Raw genomic sequence first — 19,170 nt, forward strand, 5'->3', positions numbered from 1 at the left:
TGGTGTGCCATTTTCAAGCCTATTGCGAAGGCTGATGGAGTTGATTAATTTCTTGGAACCAGGATTTCTCTTCTCCAGCTCACTGAACAACTTCATTTCAGCTGATGAGTTCAAACAGGGGTCAGAACAATGCTCACTTCTGACAATCACACAAAATGTGAATTAATTTTATGAGTTGGCACCACTACATTTAAAACTAAACTGGGTATCATAAGTTAAGTTAAGGAAGGCAAAGATAGACTTTGTTTTTAAGAGCCAATAAATAAAAAAATCTCTAAAAAATAAAAATCAGTCTTTATCATAAAATATGTTCATGTAGTGGGTAAAATTGATGCTGGAATTGAAAGTCAATAACCATTGTAGGAGTTTAACCATTTGTTTACCATATTGTAACAACAATAGGAAATGTGTTTAAAAATACAACAGATGCATATGTGAATTGGATTGAAACAAAATACAAAGCATTTGAAAGTGGAGAAATAAATCTATATATGATAGACCGATGGCTTTCAAATGCCATGGAATAAAATTTACCTTAGTTATATGTTTTTTAGCACCAAAGTTTTCTGTTGTGTAACAGAATCTAAATCTCATATTTTTGTGATGGAGTTTGAACTCCACCGCTACTGGTTTGTGTGTGTAAGGTAAACAGATAATAAAAAATGTAGAAAAGTAAATCTAAAGCTGAGACTATATAGAAATAAAACAAATTAAGATACAAATATGGCACAAAAATACAGTGTAGAACACTGCCAGTGGACATGGTGGAAGGAGGTGCATGTGAGAAGACGCGACGTCACACCGCCCCGCTACTCCCGCTCCATCCAGAGCATGTCTGCATCGGCGTCTTTACTGCCCTAGCTACCCTACCACATTGAGAGCCATTCGGAAGGAGTACTGACTCGGAAGGGAGCCAGATTGCCGTGGTATCCTGGCACCGTTCTCGGGGTAGAGAGCTTTCTTGACGGCGCAGGTATGCGCTGCTGCTGACGTGCAGGAAAGGAGGCACGATTGCAGCAGAGGAGTATCCATGGCGGTGGACCTGAAGTGAGGCACTTGGAGTAGAAGAGAGAAGTACCTTCTCCACCTCAGAAGGAGTTCCCGTGGGTCGGAGGATATCACATATTGTACACAGCAGCCGTCGTCTTCCTGAAGAGGAGGCCTAGGGACTGCTTAGTGTCAGGTGACTTCATTGGGTGACTTTTGCCCTAATAACAGGTTGTATGGTCTTTGTTTCCTCCTGTCTCTGTTTTGTCAAAGCATCCCTCTTCAGCTGTGATGTCTGTTATTGCATCTTATAAAAGGAGTTTATAACAAGGATCTGCTAACAAGTCTAACAAGTTCATGCTTCCACTAACCCCTATAACTGATTTCTGTTTCTATCTTCATCCACCGGGATTTGACGGATGCCGAAGTTCCTATGATATATATGCTTTAGAAGGCTCTTCTGTTGCTGCAGTACATTATAGGACAATTTAATGCGAGCTACACGTAAAGGACTATCATTTCAACATATATATATTATACTGGGCAAAAGTGTAGTGGATGTGTTCACTGGAGTTTCTAATCTCTACTAATGCCCTTTACTCTGCAAACTAACTGCTGAGCTTTCCGCTTTTTCTACTCTAAGGCAAACATCATGTATTGTTATATGGGGACATTTGGCTTTGTTAAAACATTTCTTGACAGCTTTGATTGAGAATTATTGCAATTTACAAACAAATTCCTGTTTTTACTAATTTTGATAATTAACACCAATTTCCTTCTTCAACCACTGGGACTTGTGGGAAGGTGTAGGACTTATGGTATATATATTGGAATGTATTCCGTGGCGGCAGTTTCCTGTGACTTACAGGTGAAGGGGTATTATCACAACACATATATATAACTTTGGGCAAAGAGTTGTGGATCTGTTTATTGCTGTTGTTAATTTTTACTAACACTTTCCATTTTGCTAATTAATTATCCAATTTCTTGCTTTTTCTATTTTAATGCAAGGGGTGTGTATTGTTTTATGTGGATAATGTAGTGTAAACTGACCATCTGTACCACTGTAGCACCGTTTCTGTATGAAGGATTGCAGTGCTTTGCTTGGGCCGCACATCCAACGGACAATCTGTATTACTATGAAAACAATTATTGCATATGGGAAGGTCTTATCGTACGGGTTATGGTCTAAACAGTTTGCATATTTATATAAGATATTTATAAGATCTCTGTTGGGACACTTATCTGTGGTGTAAATACTTGGTCTGTGGTAGATCTCCCCACTTGCCCCCTTGGAAAGCTTCATTAAATTATCTGAAGCTGTTTTGGGAGAATAAGGCACAGGAGTGCATTTGTGATTTTTAATTGTGGTGTTAAAATATAGGTACCATAGGATCTAGCCTTCTCTCAAGTTCTTCTTGAGGCTATTCATTTGCACCCTTTTTGTTTATTCCTGCTAATTAAACATGACCCATCGTGGTACAAAGAAAAAGGGCTCAAGTGTTACCCCTGTGTCATCTCCATTAAAAACTCTCAAGGCTCATAATAAAACAGAAAAAGTAAGAGAAAATGCCACACGGGAATTAGATAAATTTGTCTTATCACCAAGAAGCACAGGGAGTTTCTCGGGTGCCCAGGTAAGGGATAATAAGGAGGGGGAAGGGGACAATGCCGACAAGAACTGTGCAGATAAAATAGCCCGAGTAGATGCCTCTCATCCCGGAACAGTTAAGCTCTGTAAAGGAGGGATATCTGGAAGATTTTGCATTAGAATCTCAAGAAATTATAGCGGAGAATGACACGGGCAGCAATTGGGGAAAGTATGGAAGAATATGCAGGGGATAGTGAGGATTCAGCGCCTCAGTCCCTGACTGAGATTTTTGAGGCAATTATGCAATCTAATGGGGCAATTAAAGTTCTCACAAAGGATGTGGGCCAATTTCGAGAAGAACTTGTCCGGATTAGTGCAGACAATCATACACACAATGCTTGAATTGGTCAAGTGGAAACTAGAACTTCGGTCTTAGAAGAGGGGTATAATGAGCTGAGAGTTGAAATACAAACAATAGAAAACAGATATGAAGAACAAAAAAGGAAAATTACCGATCTTGAGAACCACTCTCATAGAGCAAACCTCAGATGTATTGGATTCCCTGAGGGGGTGGAAGGGGCGGATCCTGTTAAATTCATGCAAGAGTGGTTTAATACAGTATTAAAATCGAGAGAGCACATAGGGTTCCCAGGAAGGCTCCAATTCCGGGGGGATACCCCCGTCCTATTTTACTGAAGCTAATTGTCTCTAGAGACAAGGATTTGATATTACGCAAACTAAGGAAACTAGAGAAATTGTAGATTATGCCATCGAGAAAAGAGGAAAGGGTTTTTCGATGTGAAAAATAAATTAAGACAAAAGCATATTGTTTAGTCCATGCAATTTCCAGCTAGGCTCAGGCTTATTTGGACTCACCCGAAGAGGCAATGGAGTGGATTAATCATATTATATCTTGATTTAAGTATTTATTTATCTTTTTTTTTTCTGGGAGGGAATTGTTGATGAGAAATTTCTGCTCTGGTCGGGGTGGGGTGGGGATACAGGATGCTTGGTTTAGAAGTATCGCTTCTTCTCTGGCTCGTAGGGCCTAGCGGGCGGAGGAAGCGGACTGCTGGGAGTATGGGGGGTTTAAGTTGGGGGTTGGTTTTCATTTGTTGTTTCATTGAGTTTTTTTTCCCCCTTTTTTCTTCCCTTCTCCTCTCTTCTTTCTCCTCTCTCGCCTCTCTCCCCCTATCCCCGTTGTTGTATGTGGTAGGTAGACCCCATTAGAGTAACTAAGAGATGGAGAGGAAGGAGGAAAGAGGAAAAGGATAGTTAAAGAAAAGAGCAAGAATGAAAATTCTATCATGGAATCTTAAGGGTTTGGGGTCTCCGCAGAAGAGGGTGGCAGTTTGGGATTTATTAAAGTGTCACCGCCCCGTAATAGCACTTCATGAAACACATTTGGTTCAGGACAAGTTCAATTCAACAAAAAAACAACTGGGTAGGGAAAGGATACCACTCCTTCAGGTCATCCTACTCTAGAGGGGTATCACTATTATTTCACAGGGACTGCCAACTTCAAGAAGAAAAGGTTGAAATTGATCAGCAGATATATATTTTTTTTTGGGACACTTGAGGGGAGGAAATGGGCATTGGCAAATTTGTACATACCCCTCATTAAATTCTCCAGATATAATAATTTTTGTTCTAAAATGGGGAATTCACATATTATGATGATTGGAGACTTTAACACTGTCATGGATTTTCATTTAGATACGCTTCAGCTTACACAAAATATCACTTACTTCATCTAACAGGAACTCAACGTTGGCTGGGACGGTGAAAGATTTTTTTAAAATCAGATCTTTTTTATTAAGGTTTTTCAAAAACAAACAAAGCACACCCACAACTCCCATCCCACCCCCGCTCCCCCCACCAGCCTTTACACACGGGTTACAGATGTTATACAATGTGAAATAACATATTCACCACGCAGGGTAAACAATTACTTATCAGAAGATAGGTCTTCAATGTGATAATGGTACATGACAGATGACCCACCATTACAGTTAAAATACATTATACATTAAGCCCAATTCCCCCCAATCCGGTCCTGTCCCTCAATAAAGTACCATACACTAGTCCCGGTTCATCAAGCCAAGGGGGCCCATAGCTTTTCAAACTTAACCACTGTGTTGCGCCGCGTGTAAACCGCTTTCTCGTTTGATAGCATAGCTACCGGCTATATCCACCTTGCTGCTATTGTTTTGCGTGCCATATAGAGGAGCCTATGGACCGCTAATTTCCCCGCCCGTCTATCTGGCATCTCATTCATACACCCCAGGATACAGACTAAAGCATTTCGGGGAAGTGTTACCTCATACACTCTGTCAATAATGTCTAGAACGGTTGCCCAGAACCCTTGAATCCTCGGACATGTCCACATCATATGAAGCATATCCGCCGGTTCCTCTCTACACTTGGGGTATTCCGCTTCCTGGCGTGCCCCTATTTCACATAGGAATTTGGGTGTCCTGTACACCCTGTGCACAATTTAAACTTGTGACAGCCGTGTTGCATCCCCTAGAGAACATTGTGGAATAGCCTCAAGCGCTGATTGCCATTGCTCATCAGAAATGTCTCCTATATCTGTGGTCCACCTATTGCGAACCCGAAGCGGAAAGCCATCAAGAAATTTACACAGCAGTAATTGGTACAATAACGAAATGAGCCCAGTCGCATGATCATTCTTAGCTATGTTCAGTAATAGTGCATCCCTTTGAGGTGTCATAACAACAGATTGGGACTGCTTTTCAAAAGCATGTTGTAGCTGTAGATATCTAAAGAAATCTCTATTCCCCACCGGGATGTCCTCTTGAATTTGTTGAAAGTCCTTGAACCCCCCTCAATTGTTTCACCTTCCCCCAGACATTATGTATCATGGAGAGCGTAGGAATAAGGTTTTGTCCTCTCTTAAATTTACCACTCTCCAATGCCAACAGCAGGTTCCCAGCACTCAAATGGTGACTTATCATACAGGCGGCAACAGACCGTGCCCCGTCTTTGCCCCATCCTTGGAGGTGTTGTCCCTGGGCTGCTAAATAGTACAACCAGGGGTTTGGGAGTGCCAACCCCCCATCTGTTTTGGGCCTCTGCAGAGTCTCCAGTCTGATCCTTGATTGTCCCCTTCCCCAAATCAAATCTCTAAACAGGGCATTGATCCTATGAAATCTGGCAAGTGGAAGCCATACCGGGGAGTTGTGGAGTATATATAACAGTTGTAGGAAGTTTACACCAAGCTACAATTTTAGACTTCAATTTTTGGAACAGGGGAGAAAGATTTAATTTCTCAAAGTCCCCAACCTTAGCTGTAACCTGTATGCCTAGGTACCGAAACTGATGAACCACCGGGATAACTGAAAGATCCGCCTCTAAAGCCCCCTACAACGGATCCACAGGTAAGATAGCCGACTTATGCCAGTTTATGGTGAGCCCCGAAAGACTCCCGAATCTCTCCAACAATTGCAGTACTGCACGTAGAGATGGACCTGTGTCTCCCAGAAACAACAAGGCGTCATCCGCATACAGTGCAATTTTGCTGTGCAGTGCACCATACTTAAAACCCACCACATCAGACGCGATGCGTATCGCCGCAGCCAAGGGTTCAACAGCTATTGCAAATAGCAATGGCGACAGGGGGCATCCCTGCCTTGTCCCACGGTATAGCCTGAATGGTTTTGTCAGTGCCCCATTTGCCCGCACACGAGCCATAGGGTTAGAATATAGTACCTTGACCCATGATATAAAACCATGGCCAAAACCCATACTCTGCATTGTAAGCCATAAAAACTGCCATTCCATGCTATCAAACGCCTATTGTCAGAAGGAATCTGGAGACTCAGAAAGAGCTGTCTAATATTGATGGAAGTGGACTTTTTGGGCATAAAACCCATCTGGTCCGAGTGTATGATGGACGTTATGACCTTCACTAATCGGTTTGAGAGGGCCTTAGCGAGGATCTTCATGTCATCAGAAAGAAGGGATATGGGTCTGTATGAATCCGGTGATGTGGGATCTTTGCCTTCCTTTGGGATTACCACTATGGTGGCCTCCTGCATCGAGGGGGGTAATGTACCCTTTTACTAAGGAGCCTGTGAATACCTATAACAGTTCAGGAAGGAGTACCCTTTACTATACTTTTTATATATTTCTGCTGGCAATCCATCTACCCCAGGAGCCTTGTCATAAGCCATTGACCCTACCGCCTCTTCTAATTCCTCTACCGTCAATGGGGCATCTAGTGCAATTCTGTCAGTCTCCGATAACCTTGGCAGATCTAGTTCAGATATAAACTCTAGCATCTCGTCATCTTATGGATTTGCGTGGGACTTGTATAGTGAGGAATAGAAGTCCTCAAAGACGTGCAGTATACCATCTGTATCTAGCCTCTGTTGCCCCCCATTATCTTTCAACATAGGGATATGTGAGGTCCCCTGCTGGGCTTTAGTAATTACTGACAACAGGTGTTTCTATTCGCCACCTCTAGCAGGTGAGAGTTCAATGTGTTTTGAGCTTTATGTACACAGTCCTGAGTCTGTGGAGTTGGATTAATTAATAAACGCCTCCTCCGCTTGCCTCATTTCCAAGTGTACTGCCTTATCCACATCCCTGGACTTACTTTTAGTGGTGCATATAAGTTTATAGGCTTCTCCCCTTATACATCCCGTCGTCACCTCCCATATACTAGAAGGGCCAGCTGTGTCCCTATTTTCTTCAATAAACCTATTTCCACCCCTGTGGCCACTGCTGGTGTCACTAGCCAAAAAGGATTAAGTTTCCATATTCTATTCTGAGCCCTTGGGTCCTCATATATTTTAAGTGGGACAACTAATGGAGAGTGGTCAGACAGAGATCTAGCAAGATATTCTATTTACCCTACCCAAGGCAGGATGCCCGAGTTACCTAGGGCGAGCTCTTGTTGTACAGGTACATTATTCATTCTACATCTATCCCATTCTCCATGAGGAACATTGTTAAAATCTCCCACCATTAGAGAAGATACTCCCGGATGTTTACCCATAAATTCCAATAAAAGTTTTAACACTTTGTTAGTATACGAGGGGGGGGGGGACATAAGCGGACATCAGGACCAAAACCCGCGCTCCAATTTTGCAGTGTAGCCCAATAAATGTCCATTCACTATCAATTGTCTTGTCATAACACTCAAATGGTACATCTTTGTGAACTAGAATACTGACCCCTCTAGCATATATAGAAAAGGCAGTATGGCATTCAAACCCCGTCCACCTTTTTTGTATCTGTGATAGGCTATCGGGAGTCATATGAGTCTCCTGCAGGCAATATATCGCCAGCCTGCGTCTCAGGAGGTACTGGAATATTAGAAGCCTCTTGGTAGTATCAGCAAGGCCTCGAACATTCCAGCTAATTATTGGTATGCTGGAAGCCATATTTACCCGTAGCTAGACAAGTTTTACCCTCATTGGTTTAAAGGACTGGCGGTTCCAAACTCCCAACTCCCCCCACCCCTCCCAACCCCCCAATAAACCATGCCCATTATAACTATATAGGCACTTCTCAGGGCGAAACTCCAAAGGAATACCCTGCGGGCATGTGACATTAATATGCAGTAATACAAATACCCCATAAGTGCTACAACCAGAGGTACCCGTCTTCCCTCCCTCGGTCGCAATCACTCTTAGCTTAGCCGGGAACATCATGGAGTACGGCACTTTGAGATTCCGAAGTCGCCTCTTGACATCCAGAAACTTGACACGTTGCTTTTGTATTTCTACGGAATAATCCGGGAAAAGAGAAATCTTTGATCCATTGACCGTTAAGTCTGAGTGATCTCTTGCCAACCGTAAGATAGTGTCTCTATCCTTGAATTGAAGCACTTTGGCCAGAATGGGTCTTGGCGGTCTTCCCGGAGCCAGTGGACGTGTAGGCACTCTATGGACTCTCCCAATAGCATACATTGGTGACAAAGTGTCTTTACCAAATTTTTGTAGGAGCCATTCCTCTATGTACGGCGTCGGATTCTCTCCTTCTATCTTCTCCGGGAACCCCACCAGCCTTACATTTCATAGTTTCATAGTTTCATAGTTTCTACGGTTGAAAAAAGACACTTGTCCATCAAGTTCAACCAAGGAAGGGAAGGGATTGGATGAGGAAGGGATTTAGGGGAAACAATTCTATATAACATAACCATCAATGTTATTTAGGTGTAAAAAGGCATCTAGACCCTTCTTGAAGCTATCCGCTGTCCCTGCTGTGACCAGCGCCTGAGGCAGGCTATTCCACAGATTGACCGTTCTCATAGTAAAAAAGCCCTGTCGCCTCCGGTGATTAAACCTTGATTTCTCCAAACGGAGACAGTGCCCCCTCGTCTTTTGATTTGATCTAATCTGAAACAACTTACATTATTGCACCTGGCTCTATTTTCCAAGTCGTCTGTTTTCCACCATAGCGCCATCATCTCCTGTTGCGCCTTTTTGGAGGCCCTTTTACATTTTGCCATGTCATCTTCCAGGTCTGAGGTACGGTGTTCCACCTCGGTAGTCCTTTCAGATATCTTATGGACATCCAATCTCATTATAGACAGCTCCTCTCTCATGCCACCCACCTGCTGTACCAGCGAGGTAATAGTTGTATTACACTTGGCCACGGCCTTCAACATGTCTCCCAGCGTAGATTCCGGAGCAGGTTGAGGAGATCTTTTATTAGGCCTAGGACTATGCCTTTCCTCCATTTCGGGGTCGTCTGACATTTCTGCCTCGGACTTTATATCCATGGCCTCTTTGGATCTCGCGTCAGGAGACCAGCTTCTGCTAGAGTCTCTCCTACCCGTGCTCGTCTCTTTCCGTGGAAACTGCTGCAGATGCCCAGCTATCTCTCTCCGCTTCCTCGTGGCTGGAGTGGAGGGGCCGCCGCCATCTTGGAAATCCAGCAGTCGGGCAGATTTACTGCTATTTCGGCTTTTGGACGGCATCTGCAAGGACAAAAGTGCTGCAGCAGTTTACCGGAGTAGTTCCAAGATGGTGTGGGGTGAGTCTCACACTTATTTACTGTTCAGTAACAGCATAATTGCAGGATCTCAGACGGGAGCTCCGCTGCGCGCGTCTTAACGCATGCTCCGCTAGGCCACTCCCCCACAGTGACACTTTTTAAAGGTTTGATATTTGGAGGTCACACAATCCTGATAAACGAGAGTACTCGTGTTTTTCAGGGTCACATAAGGTTTTTTTCACGTTTAAATATGGCTTTTTCAAATAATATAGTGTTACACAATGTGGTGTATGGGAAAAGAGGGGTATCGGATCACTCTCCCTTGGTTATAACCTTAACAATTAGGTTACTCCCCATATGGTTAAATCTGTTGGGGAAACAGGATCGATTTGTTAATGAACTAAAATGTTTCTTACATTATAATATAGGAATGGCAGCAGAGGAAGTAATATGGGATTCCGCCAAGGCTTTTATAAGAGCGGAATATAAATCCCAGGTGAGCTATTAAAAAAGGAAGGAGGATAGGAATATGAGGGAATTGGAGTCTCATGGTCAAAAGATTAGAAGCACTACTTATTAGGGAACCCTCAGTAGCCAATAGGCAAGTTTGGGAAGAGGACCATTCTTGCTATACAGATTTGATTGAACTACAGGCGGATCGAAGAGTTTCTTTGAAGGCCAGAAGAAGCTACCTGGAAGCAAATATCTGAGGCAAAACACTAGCTAGACTGGTTGAGGCAGATAGGGAGGAGTCTATTTCAATTATCAAAAGGCCCGGGGGGGGGGGGGGGGAGTTGTCGGATGACCCTGCCAAGATCTTGGAAATTTTCACCACATATTATAAAGTGTTATATTCATCAAAAAATAATAAGTCGCAGGAAGAATTGGAGAGATACTTTGGGGACACTTTAATTCCCAAAATCTCAGAGCCAGGGAAAGATGGGCTTTCATAGTATCATAGTATCATAGTATATAAGGCTGGAAGGAGACGCAAGTCCATCAAGTCCAACCTTCAAGAATTAAATAAATGTTTTATCCCCATAACCCGTGATATTTTTTCTCTCCAGAAAGTCATCCAGGCCTCTCTTGAACATGTACATAGAGTCGGCCATAACAACCTCCTGCGGCAGAGAGTTCCATAGTCTCACTGCTCTTACAGTAAAGAACCTTTGTCTATGGTGATGGTAGAACCTCCTCTCCTCTAGGCGTAGAGGATGTCCCCTTGTCCTGGTCACAGGCCTAGGTATAAAAAGATCTTTGGAGAGATCCTTGTACTGTCCGTTCAGGTATTTGTACATTGTAATGAGGTCTCCCCTCAGTCGTCTTTTTTCTAAACTGAATAATCCCAAATTTTGTAATCTGTCAGTGTATTCTAATCCCCCCATTCCCCTAATAATCCTGGTTGCTCTCCTTTGCACCCGTTCCAGCTCTATTATATCCTTTTTATACACTGGTGCCCAAAACTGTACACAATATTCCATGTGTGGTCTGACCAGGGATTTGTATAAGGGCATATAGTGAAATCAGAGGTTCTGGAGGTGCTATCTCGAGCAGCGGGGGGCAGTGCACCATGGTTGGATGGCTTTCCATTCGAGTTTTACGATTTATATAAGGATGAGCTGATAGATCAAATGATTGAAATCTGGAATCAGTCACTTCAGAGAGCGGCATTGATAGTAATTCTTAAACCGGATAAAAACAAGAGAAAAGTGGAGTCGTACCGTCCCATTTCATTAATCGATGTTGATAACAAACTGTTAGCAAAATTCTTGGCAGAAAGACTTAAAAAGATAATCAGGGAGATAGTTCTTCCAGACCAAAATGGCTTTATGCCAGGTGGGTCCATGTTGGATAATCTCCGTAGATTATTTTTAAACATGCAGCAGGAATCCTTCAGCCCTGGTTGCCAGTCCTTGCTGTTTTTGGATGCCTCCAGAGCATTCGACACTTTAGAATGGTCCTTTCTGTGGTATACCTTGGAGAAGATGGGATGCGGTGAACGTTTTATTTCCTGGGTGAAGCTTTTGTATGCGGATCCCTCAGCAAGAGTTTTGGTAAACGGGGAGGTGTCCAGGTCATTTAAACTTGGAAGAGGATCTCGGCAGGGCTGTCCATTATTCCCCCTTCTATTCTCTATAGTTATTGAACCTTTGGCTTGTAAAATTAAACAGTATAGTGACATCATAGGATTCAGACAGGGAGGTAACCATAAAAAGAATTTCAAAATCAACTTACTAGATTGATTTTCATTCATCATATTTATATTTACTGGGAACTTTTAGAAGGTGGCCGCTTGCGGGCAATGGACTTGCTGACCTATGCAACACTACTAGCTATGGCAGACCCAGGCTAGGTCCCTGGTATACTATGCAACTCTCTCATTTCCTCTTGACTATACCGGATGGAGAAGGCTTTGACAGACATCCCACACCCTTTAAACAGGCATGCACCGGTACGGATGTTTTACGCCACTCACTATCTACTTGCTACACTCTTGTTATCTCTCCACCTGATGACTTTCTTCCTCCCTTCTTGAGCAAATGGGAAAAAGATGTTGGGATGACCTTTTCAGTCCAACATAAGAGTAGAGTTTTCAAACTTACTTACAAGACTTCGATGATCCTGACAAGATGGTACTTATTTTCTACAAGATTACACAAAATCTTCCCCTCTACCTCCCCACTGTGTTGGGTATGTAGAGATACAGAAGGTACACTCCATATTTTCTGGGAATGCCGTAAATGCAGCCAATCTCAAGACTATCCAGCAACATTAAGTTAATGCTGCATGCTATTGCATATGAGCTTTCTGGAAATCCCTGAACCCACCAACCCTGATCCACTAGATCAGAAAATTTGAAGAGCTATTTCGAAGGGAAGACCTCACTGCTTCTCTCCAAGATACCCATGGAAAATGTGTGTCTGTGTGGACCCCTTGAACTTTTCTTCCTACAAGAACATCTCCGGTTGAGGCAGGGGGAAAACCATGGCTCCTCTCTTCCCTTTTTTTCCATTCTTCTCTCTTCATTCTTGATTTTTTTCTTCACTCCACCCCCCCCCGCCCCCAACACACTTACTTCCTTAGCTTTTCTTGTCTGCCATTCCCTTGCTCCTTACCCCTGTATAGGTTACACTGTGCTACTGTTATTGGAAGTGTTGCTTATACCCTCACCTGCCACTTTATTAGGTACACCATGCTAGTAACGGGTTGGACCCCCTTTTGCCTTCAGAACTGCCTCAATTCTTCATGGCATAGATTCAACAAGGTGCTGGAAGCATTCCTCAGAGATTTTGGTCCATATTGACATGATGGCATCACACAGTTGCCGCAGATTTGTCGGCTACACATCCATGATGCGAATCTCCCGTTCCACCACATCCCAAAGATGCTCTATTGGATTGAGATCTGCTGACTGTGCAGGCCATTTGAGTACAGTGAGCTCATTGTCATGTTCAAGAAACCAGTCTGAGATGATTCCAGCTTTATGACATGGCGCATTATCCTGCTGAAAGTAGCCATCAGATGTTGGGTACATTGTAGTCATAAAGGGATGGACATGGTAAGCAACAATACTCAGGTAGGCTGTGGTGTTGCAACGATGCTCAATTGGTACCAAGGGGCCCAAAGAGTGCCAAGAAAATATTCCCCACACCATGACACCACCACCACCACCAGCCTGAACCGTTGATACAAGGCAGGATGGATCCATGGTTTCATGTTGTTGACGCCAAATTCTGACCCTACCATCCGAAAGTCGCAGCAGAAATCGAGACTCATCAGACCAGGCAACGTTTGTAGCTCATCTGCCTCACAGTTCGATGTACTGTGCGTTCAGAGATGCTCTTCTGCCTACCTTGGTTGTAACAGGTGGCGATTTGAGTCACTGTTGCCTTTCTATCAGCTCGAACCAGTGTGCCCATTCTCCTCTGACCTCTGGCATCAAACAAGGCATTTCCGCCCACAGAATTGCCACTCACTGGATGTTTTTTCTTTTCCGGACCATTCTCTGTAAACCCTAGAGATGGTTGCGCGTGAAAATCCCAGTAGATCAGCAGTTTCTGAAATACTCAGACCAGCCCTTCTGGCACCAACAACCATGCCACGTTCAAAGGCACTCAAATCACCTTTCTTCCCTATACTGATGCTCGGTTTGAACTGCAGGAGATTGTCTTGACCATGTCTACATGCCTAAATGCACTGAGTTGCCGCCATGTGATTGGCTGATTAGAAATTAAGTGTTAACGAGCATTTGGACAGGTGTACCTAATAAAGTGGCCGGTGAGTGTATATCTCCCTGCCTGTTGAGCTTATGTCAACTGAATATTATATTTTGCAGTTGCAGATTTCTTTGGCCGGATGTTGGCCACCTGTTTATATTTTGTTATAAAAATAAAGAATAAAAATAAGAATTACTATGCATTGGGAGACCTAATAAATAGAGATGAGCGAGCACTAAAATGCTTGAGTGCTCGTTATTCGAGACAAACTTTTCCAGATGCTCGTCTCGAATAACGAGCCCCATTGAAGTCAATGGGAGACTCAAGCATTTTTCAAAGGGACAATGGTTCGGGAATAAAATGTGTTATTTAATTGAAAAAGAATGTCTTCTGATAATTTAGCAGATGTATACAAACATCTGCAATCTATTCTTCACTGTTCCGCGCGTATATTATCTCCAGACAAGTTAGCAGATGTGAAGAACAGTGAAGAATAAAAACAGTGAACATAGGATAATTTAAGTGAAAAACGCAGTGAAAAACACAGTGAAGAATAGATTGCAGATGTTCGGCACATCTGCTTACTTGTCGGGAGATACGCTGTCCCGGGATCCACTCCTCTTCTTCCACTGAAGTCTCCCCGATCTCTCTGCCCTTCCCAATGTCTCCGTGCTGCCGCTGCCCCGATGCCTCCGTGCTGCCGCTGCCCCGATGTCTCCGTGCTGCCCCGATGTCTCCGTGCTGTTGCTGCCCCGATGTCTCCGTGCTGCCCCGATGTCTCCGTGCTGCCCCGATGTCTCCGTGCTGCCGCTGTCCCGATGTCTCCGTGCTGCCGCTACCCCGATGTCTCCATTCTGCCGCTGCCCCGATGTCTCCGTTCTGCCGCTGCCCCGATGTCTCCGTGCTGCCCCAATGTCTCCGTACGGCTGCTGCCCCGATATCTCCCTGCTGCCGCTGCCCTGATGTCTCCGTGCTGCCCGATGTCTTCGTACTTCCGCTGCCCCGATGTCTCCCTGCTGCCGCTGCCCCAATGTCTCCGCGCTGCCCCGATGTCTCCCTGCTGCCGCTGCCCCAATGTCTCCGCGCTGCCCCGATGTCTCCGTGCTGCCGCTGCCCCGATGTCTCTGTACTGCTCCACGGTGTCTCTGTCCTGCTCACCGTGTTCTTCAATGTGTTCTTCACACTTATATATTGTTCTTCACATACTATTTTGTTCGCACCGTTCTGCGCGTATCTCCCAACAAGTAAGCAGATATGCCAAACATCTGTAATCTATTCTTCACTGTGTTTTTCACTGTGTTTTTCACTTAAATGATCCTGTGTTCACTGTTTTTATTCTATTCTTCATTGTTCTTCACTGTGTTTTTTTAATTAAGTGCTCGATCTCGAGCAGGGGAAATTCTCGTCCGAGCAACGAGCCGTTTCGAGTACCTTAATACTCGAATGTGCATCAAGCTCGGACGAGTATACTCGCTCATCTCTACTAATAAACTATAAATGGTACCTTGATCTGCACATTTTAGCATATCCTCACCATTTTGGAATTAGCAGGAAGGTCATGACCATCTTTTTTTACATTTCTCTTGCTAATCATTGTATTTAGACAACTGTAGCAAAATTCTAATTGTATTGTATGCAGTATTATGGTTTTATATGATTGCTATGATACCTTACAATCTGTATAATACCCTTGACTACATTGCTGTGTAGTATATTTTATTCTGTTCATGTAACTCAATAACAATGAAATGTGCTTCTTATGTATCTTATTTATATTATTTATTTTCATTTTTTAAATTCTTTTTGCAATTATGTAGAACAGTGGGTTGGTTTAAGGAAAGAGCAAAGTGATAGAGCTTCACACATTCCCTTCTCAAATATACTGTTACAGGTTCAAAAATTTTCAGACATAACTTAATCAAAGGGGACTTTTATTGGCATGTTATGTCCATGGAAAACAACCTGGGTTTGCCATAAATAAAGTTTATTGAAAAAATGTATTGAAAAAATTTATAAATACAGAGAAGTTGGGGGTACCGTACAATTATATATGAATGGTGGGTATATGGGCACCGTACAAACATGTAAAATCACAAGAAAAGATGTGCCATAACAACCCAGAAATAAATATCAAAATTACTTTATTTATTTACAAACAACAAAGACCAGACAAACAATGTAAAAACAATTAAAAAGTGTAGAAAACTACACTAGAAACTCGATGTGGTGAGTGTGATATGCTCACCAACAACCATCCCTGATTGCACTAGTCCTAAGGGTTACTGCTCAAATAGACACAAAATAGGGGCAAGAGTAAACGTCCCTAGTTCATATGATACAATAAAATGCATGTAAACAAACAATGATATTAGAATCAGTATAGTGAATACAAGTACAGGCAATACATACTCAGCAAAACCAGGGCATGATAACCTCAATGACCGTCCTAAATTCAAAACCTAAACTATTAACCCCTTATTTTGAGATGCACTTTACAAATACTTCATTTTAATGGGTCTGTAGCTTTTTGATGAGATTGTATTAACTCTTTAATGTATGGAGGAAAAGAAAATTGTCAATTTTGGGTTTCTTTTTTTTGTATATTTTGGGGGTCGTACACCGTACACTAAAAATACTAAAATAATTACGGTGACACCTCATTTATATAGTTTTTTTATATATTTTACAATATATTTTTTATATAACTTTAATATTTTTTGGTTGACAGAGTTGGTTTAAGGCTTATTTTTTTACGTATTGAGTTGTCCTTTTCAGTGGTACAATTTTGGTGCACATAACTTTTTTGGAACATTTTTGTGAAGGGATTTTATAAAAATTTACATTTTTGGCGAGTTTTTCATGATTTGTTTTTACGGCGTTCACCATACGGGTCCAATAATTATTGTGTTTGGGGGCCTTCAACTTTATTTAATTAATTCTTTTTATTAAAAAGTGTGTTTATTTTGTGTTTTTAACTTGTTTTTCTTTACTTTTACAGGTTAGCTTGAACAAGCGATCCACTGATCGCTTGTTCAAGCTATTCTTCACCTAATACAGTATAATACAGACCCGGCTCCCCAAAAGCAGATCGCCCAGTCCCGGGGCTGCGATCGGAGCAGCGAACCCCCCCCCCCGGTAAGTGCCGCAGGAGGGTCCGATTCCAGCTAATGCCCCTGTTAGGGGTTAACACCCATTCAGGAGCCGGCACCAGAAGCTTGACGTACTATTACTGCATTTTGCTGGAACGCACCTCCCGCCACGCAGTAATAGTACGTCAAATGTCGGGATGGGGTTAATGTAGTATTTCCACATCACCTAATAATTTTAGTTGAAAGAAAAACAAAATGTGTCCATAGTTAAATGGCACAAGGTGTAGAGGTATTTATTTCTTAAAATAAATGTTGTCACAGGTGCTCCTGCAACCCACCTCCTGGGTCGCAGGCGTACCTGTACTCCACTCTGCTGCCCCGGTCCCCCACTGGCTCACTTACCTTGACGCGAACCAGCGCTGACTATGGCGGCACAGCGCGTGCATCCCTGCCTCCTAGGGCGCGCATGCCGACTTCCTGGAATTTAAAGGGGCAGCACGCCGATAATTGTGTTCCCTGCCGGATCTTTGTGCTTCCATGCCTGAGAGAAAGCTGTATTCCAAGCTCTTTGTGATTATCCTGACTTCCCGTTGTGACCTCAATTTCGTTCCTGACTTTGCTCCTGTGCCGCCTGTCCTGACTTATCACTAAGTCACCGACTCCGATCCGGTGTTAACTGTCTCAAACTTCTGCCTCACGACTTTGTACTACGTCTTCGCCGACACCGCAGATAAAGTCGCGCCTGGTGGTATTACGCCGCAGTAAGTCTAACCTGCTTGAAAACCGGGTGCCTCTTAGACTCCAAATTGGAAAAGGATCATATATACAACAACAGGGAATTGGATATAAGGCAATTGTTATCCTTGGCAAGATTCTGTATAATTAAAAAATGGATATCAAAAGAGGGTCCATTAGTTATGATGTGGAAGAGGACAGTTAATAGAACCAGGTGTCGCTTACGTCATTGTCAACGGTGGTCCAGTAGGTCCACTACCCCTGGTGCCTGACAAATGTATAGCCATTTTTAGTTTTATAAAAAAGACAGTAATAAGCAAATAAGAGTATCTTGTATTAGCTCTCAGACAAATGCCAACCATTAGTATAGAGCTTTGATTATGTGATCGGTGGGTGGCAGTTTCAGATATGTCCCTGGCTAGGCAGAGTTAATGCCTTAAATGGCCATGGTAGGATAACTGAGATCCTGTACCATTATAGTGTGATAGAGGACAGTTAGTCCTCTTATGTAAAATAAAATCATACTTAACCATGTAGCTAAGTCAGGGTACTGGGTCTAACAGGCTAATACCTAGTTGTCTAACTAGGTGGTATGTTTAACATGTTTGTGTGTTTATGTACACAGAAAACTGTGTTGAAAGGGAAATGGTAGACATTTATCTGTCCTGCTCTGGAGGTGATTGCCAGTCATGAGGTGTGACTTTGAAAAGTGCTTGAATAATGCATTGGCTCCAATAGACAGAAGCACAGATGACTGGGAGCACCAGAGAAGGTATGAATTCATTTTTTTTTCTGACCCACCCAGGCCACTTTTGATTAAAGTGAATAGGAAAGGCGAACAGGGAGATACCAAAAAGCGCTCATAGAGTAGTAGTTTGTACAACAATGGACAAATTCAGATGGGGGAGGGAAGAATGAGGCTCACCAGATAGAGTTGTGCAAGTTCCAGGCACAACACTAGTGGAAGGCTTGAGCTGAGTACCACTCAGGTGCTGCCTGTTGACGGGATCATCAGAGCGCAGTAGCCACACCGGTCTGGATCAGATGCATGGGATGATGGGGTGATTGTCACTATGGCGCACACTGGTAGTCAAAAGTGATTCGGAGAGTACTTCATAACAAAACTGTTTATTGGTGTCTCGGTAACACAACGCGTTTCGGAATCAGCGGCGATTCCTTTTTCAAGTGAGGAGAGACTAAAAAAATATATAGGTACAATGTGTGTCGATAAAGGACAAGAAATTAAAAATAAAAAATAAAAGCAATCCATATAAAAATGCCCATAGAGTGTCAGGGCGATGTAGATACAACATTGCATGATATCATAGCATGGTATAAACTGACAAAAAACGTACATAACAAGTATTAATAGGTAAGCCAACATAAAATTGCATAAAAAGCATCAACTAAGTTTGATACAGAGTCCAATACAATGGATTAAGCATATATTGAAATTGAGCAGAAATATAAATAAATATAGATATAAAATAAATAAATATGAATGTAAATATAACTATAGATTCAAATAAATAAATGTGAATATAGATACAACAATAGATATATCAATGAATATATAAAAAGG

Source organism: Engystomops pustulosus, chromosome 5 (genome assembly GCF_040894005.1).
Source record: "Engystomops pustulosus chromosome 5, aEngPut4.maternal, whole genome shotgun sequence".
NCBI lineage: Eukaryota > Metazoa > Chordata > Amphibia > Anura > Leptodactylidae > Engystomops > Engystomops pustulosus.